Source organism: Pan troglodytes, chromosome 10 (genome assembly GCF_028858775.2).
Source record: "Pan troglodytes isolate AG18354 chromosome 10, NHGRI_mPanTro3-v2.0_pri, whole genome shotgun sequence".
NCBI lineage: Eukaryota > Metazoa > Chordata > Mammalia > Primates > Hominidae > Pan > Pan troglodytes.
Window position 1 is genome coordinate 99,408,961 of NC_072408.2, and position 6,000 is coordinate 99,414,960.

The window sequence follows — 6,000 nt, forward strand, 5'->3', positions numbered from 1 at the left end:
GCCTATCCGAGTGGCAGCATCACATTCCCCAGCCTGCTGCCTTTCCAGGCCACTGCCCAATGGTGGCCACTACACACCTACAGGAGATGGTGTGTAGGAACCTCCATGACTCCTTTCATGCAGGACAGCAGAGGTTGGGTGGCCAAGAGCATTAAGACACCTGGACTCTACAAGATGAGGACCACGGAAGAACAGATGGGTCAGGCAAGAGTATGACCCACAGAGGAAAATTTGAAAACCATCACTCAAATGTAATGTTCTCTCTTGCTGTGAGTCTCCATTTTCTATTTTTTTCCTTATATTTTTGGCACATTATTTTAGGTGCGGTGGGTCTATTTTGGTTTCCCCAAAGCAATATTTTAGCAATAGAACATCTGTCACCTTGAGAGCCTAAGAGGAATCTCAATATTCTTCATCATTTTGTAACCAAATCCTAATGTATCAGACATTGACCCTGTTAGTAAGTACCTAAAATGTGCAGGGTGCACGAAATTAAAAAGATTATAACCCCCAGTACCACACACGCACACAGATCTTGTTCTTCCTGTGCCATGTGACAGATCTTATCACAGATATGTCCCAAAAGGATACACACATCAATTATCTCGTTTTATTTCTCTTTACTGTTTTTTTCTTTGTGTCATTTTAATCAATTTTTTGTAATTACTGACAATGTTCTTATCTAATAAGCAGTATTTAAAATATTCGTTTTTGGGAAACAACATTGATATTGAATTTTCTACTCTCAAGAACTTTAAAAATCAAGTGAGTGACAGACAGTACGTAAGTAACACAGAGGGCTCAGCCATTGCACAACTATGAGACCCGGCCACACGTTTAACCTCTCTGAGCCTCAATTTCCTCATTTATAAATAGGAGCAATAATGCATGGCTCACAGGACTGTGTAAGAACTAAATTAGATCACGTATGTAAAGCAAATCGTACAATGTAGGTGGCTACAGCATGTTAGTCCCTCCCCCTTTCCCCTCAGCCTACTGAGGTCTCTGGAGGATACAGCAAATAAACACAAATGGCATGGTGAATTCTGTGGGCTAAAAATGTGATCTTTTTAAGGCATAGGGTGTTTTAGTTTCTGAAACAACTGTTGTACATCTAAGAATAGCTCTGTTTATGACTGTGTGATTTTATCCATCTGGGTTCACACAACCTCAATGTATCAGTTAGTCTTTCACATTAGGTTTAAATTTTATTTTCCCCAAGAAAGTCTTCTCCAGGCACTTCAGCTCACAATGATCTCTCCCTTTCTTAAATCCTCCCCCAACCTCCGAATGCATGAAGCAAAACCTCACCCTTGAGAGAGAGAGAGATTTTCCTTAATCAATTTGTCCACCCCTAAAGCAAGGATTGTAACCAATGCCCCTTTGTGTTTTTGGAACTCAACACAGTACCTTGCATTCAAGCAGGTCCTAAAGATATGCTTGTTGGTGGATTGGTTGGTTGATAGATGGACAAGGACTTAACTCCTTTGTTGTAACTGTGTAACAGTCTTGCATTATCTGGAGTTCATACAAGGGAGGAGGACTTTCTCAAGGAATTCAACTGCTAATTCCCCAACAGCCCCCAAATGGTACCACTTGGAGTAGCTGAGGAGGAATCACTCAGGATCTATGATTTGAACCACTCTGAGATCTACTATAAATTCAACAGCTTCATCCGCTGCTCTCCTAGCTAAGCAATGAGCAGTGATTCTTCTCCACTGAAAACAGAAACATTTGTCCAGTTTAGTAAATGTCAGCCCAGCAGCATGAAGAACAAAATATCGAATGTCATTTCCATGAAGCAAAGTTACTGGGCCAACAGCAGATGCATCCCTTGGCACCAGGCGAAACTCATTATGTTAGCAGCCGTAGCACCAGAGATCAAGAGCACACAAAGCCCAAGCTTTCAGGGCTGGTTAAAAAGATCCATCTATTGTCTCTGGCAGGCAGTGCTAGAGATAAAGTATCCTGGAGACTCAATGTAAGGCAGGCTGGAAATGCATGTGCCAAGCCAAAACGAAAGCAAGGCTGCACAATGGTAACTACTGAAGGAGCAGCTGGTCCTGGTGGCACCAGACTGTGACTTTCAGCCCATGTCATCAACACTTGTCCATAGGGTAAACATTTTCTGAAGAGGTGCCTGTCAGTTTCCATTTATTTATAAATAAGTGAATGAATAGCATCCAACTTACACATTTTTCATGGTCTTTTTTTTTTCTTTTAAATTCTGAGGGCAGATGAGAAAGAGCACCATGAAGCAAAGTGATAACACAAGGAGAATGCAGCTCTGTCCTGGAAGGAGGGTTGACGACTGACAGATGATACATGTTGAGTCAATGGAATGAGGCAGTTGCAGGCTATTGTTGGAACAAAAGGAGGTCAAGTTTTATTCTTTTCTCCTGCTGGGACAGAAGGAGTTGGTCACAACTTTTCTTTAAAAAAAAAGGAAAAGAGGAATGCATTCCTAAATCAAGGCTTCCTGGGGCAGCGAGAACAATTGCAGCACTCCTCAGCTACACTATCTCTGTTAGTGGACAAACGCTGCTAACTTTTTAAGCTGAACTTGGAATCTTCTTGGGCTTGAGCTGTCACTCTAAGAAAGTTCTTTAAAATGCAGATTAGCCACAGGCATCTCATTTTATTAATTTCCTCTTGGAAATATCAAAATGGCTATGAAAAGACAAAACTGTATACATTCGTAAGGTTTTATATGGAGGTCTGTAGAATGCAATGATCACGAAGTAAGTTTCCTATCTGTAAAAATGGCCTTGGAGTTCTTCTTACCAGCTTGCTCTTCAAAACAAAAAATAAAAATAAATAAATTGTATCAAATCCATCTTGGAGCAGAAGGTAAATTGGAAAAATACAAAAAGGCTGAGGATTAAATAAATGCACTACTTTGAAACAGATGATGACATTTTCTAGGCCCAATTCAGATGATGCAGAGCTTCCTTTTGCAAAGCAGCACGCTACACAACAAATGGCCTGACAGGCCTTTGGGTTTAAATCTCAGCTGACATCTCTCACCAAGTATGGAAGAATGATTGCATTAATTCCCCAGTTCCTTGCTCCTTCCTATATCCAGGTTCTGACTACCATCCCAGCCATGTTACTTTCTTTGACCAAAGGGATGTTATCAAACATGTTACAAGCAAAGAGATTAAAAACTGTGAGTTTCCATTTGTGTCTTTGCCCTCAACCACGGCCATAAAAATATGCCAGAGCTAGTCTACTGAATGATGAGAGACAACTGGAACATAGGTGAGATCACCTGATCATCTCATCCTAAACAATCCTAATCTGCTGACAGTCAGCTGACTTCCAGGTATGTCAGGGAGCCCAGCTCAGACCAGAAGAACTGCCCAGCTGAGCTCAGCCTAAATCACTAACCTGCAGACTTGTGAGCTGAATAAACACTTATTGTTCCAAGCCACCAGGTTTTGTGGTTATTTATTATGAAGCATTATTGTGGCAAAAGATAACTTATATACTACATGATACTGGATGAATCCCTTTACCCCACAAGCTTTAGTTTTCTTTAATATTCTCATATGCAAAATGAGTGTACATTAACTTCTTCTCAAAGTAGATGTCACAATTAAATTCATTAAATTAAATAAGGTATATGACATTATTTAACACAATCGTGGCACATAACTGGCATGTAATCAATAAGAGTTCCTTCTGTGCCTCACATTCTTCCTTTAGATCTCTCTCATCAGAAGAAACGTCTTCTTAATGTCCTCACTATTAGTTTCCATTCACCAGACACCACATGATTCATAGTTGTGCGCTGTTTGGAGCACTGTGGTGGCATCCATTGGGTACGTCGCCAACACTAAACAGAAAGATTCTTGTGATACCTGGAAAAATCCTGCGATGTGCTTGAAATTTCCCAGGTTATTGCAAAGATTCCATTTACTCCAGATCACAGCTCCAGGTTGAAGCCCAGAGAAATGGCACTGACTTTCCCCTTCCTGAAGGCTGTCTCTGAAGATACAAGCCCACGTTTCACTGTTTTACTTCTTCACTCCTCTAATAACATTTCTTGGGATCACCTTTCACAGGAACTGCTTGTATCCAAGTTTTTGCTGAGGTCTGCTCCAGGAAAATCCAAACTTCATCAATCCCAGATACCTATCTTTCTATGGAACCCACCTGAAAACTCGATTCCAAGAGGCAGATCTAGCAAGAATATGAGAGGGAGCAGAATCATACCCTCCTTTGAAGAATATTTGATGAGTATAGACATTGAGATCACATCGATGATTCCATTCAGGCCTTCGGTATCTCCCTTCTGAGATTTTGTAGTAATCATCTAAGTGGTCTTTCTTTCAAGTTTGTCTCACATCTCCTCACTATCCCTCCTATATTCATCTCCATACAATCACAAAACTGCCATGTGGCTTCCCTCCTTAAAAATTATTAAATGCCCCCCACATCCTCATGATGAGTCCAATCTCCCGAAAATAACATACAAGACACTCCTGATCTCATCATCCCTGTTTACCTCTCCTGCCTCATGCCTTACCACTTCCCTGTACCTCCCACTTTGGCCACACTAAGTAACTTGCAATTCCTGACTCTGTATGCCATGTTACATTGAAGTGCTATTTCCTCAATCTGAAATCTCTTCCTCCCATATACCTACTTCCAGAACCCCAATTCCTCCTTTGAATCCCACACATAATTGTGATCTTAAGGGTCCCAGGGACTTCGTACACTGCTGAGTAAGAACTCACCATTTGTTGAGGTAATCTACTGGATTAAGGTTTCTGAAAGTGTAAGACTATCACTCATAGAGAAGCAGGCTCTTCAGGCAGGCTTGGGAGGTCATAATCAGGACATGGAATGGATTGGGCAATCATATCTACTCTGTTGCTGACTGTTCTTTCAAAACATATCTCTAATCCCTTCAATTCCTTCCATGCCTACCCCACCACCCATATCAGATCCCCCTCTCATAGCACCATGTACCTGCCCTCACTGCCTTTTTGAGTGTTTTAATTTTATATTACATGCAAGGTTAATTGATTAATGTCTGTCTCCTTCTGTAGATGGTAAATTCCTGTAATAAAACAGCCAAGTCTACACTCAGTCACTATGGATGCAGTTCTTAGTACAGAGTATGGCAGATAGTAAGCATTCAATAAATATTAGTCAAAGTAATTAGTGAATCTGTCCCTTCTTTTTACAAAATTTAACCTTCAAGTCACTTCCATCATTTCATACCTAGTGCTCTATAGCAACTTTTGGCTCACATGTTAACTTCCCACACCTAATTGTGATCTTAAGGGTCTCAGGGACTTCCTACAGTGCTGAGTAAGAAGTCACCATTTGTTGAGGTAATCTACTGGATTAAGGTTTCTGAAAGTGTAAGACCATCACTCATAGAGAAGCAGACTCTTCAGGCAGGCTTGGGAGGTCAAACAGGACTTCAGTCGGCAAAGATGATGGCTTAAACACGGCTTGATAAAAAACAAAATGCAGGTAAAAACAACTTGTGTAGGAAATAGTAAGTTGTTGGCTGGGCACAGTGTCACCTCTGTAATCCTGGAACTTTGGTAGACCAAGGCTGGTGGATCGCTTGAGCCCAGGATTTTCAGACCAGCCTAGGCAACATAGCAAGACCCCATCTCTACAAAAAAATATAAAAATTAGCCAGGAGTGATGGCATGTGCATGCAGTCCCAGCTACTTGGGATGCTGAGGTGGGAGGACCGCTTAAGCCCAGGACACAGAGGTTGCAATAAGCCAAGGTGGTGCCACTGCACTCCAGCCTGAGTGACAGAGTGAGATTCTAAACTAGCTGAGAAATAAGGTAAATTATTTCTCAGATTAAAGACCAAAATATTACTTTTAGTATTGATGAAGTTGATATTAGAGAAAGTGGCTTATGCCTAAATAAGAAGGACAAATGGACTTTCACATACTAACTCAGAATTAGACAAACCATCCTGCAGTGCTAGTCTGGAAAGGCATCCTCATGGAAGAGACAAAA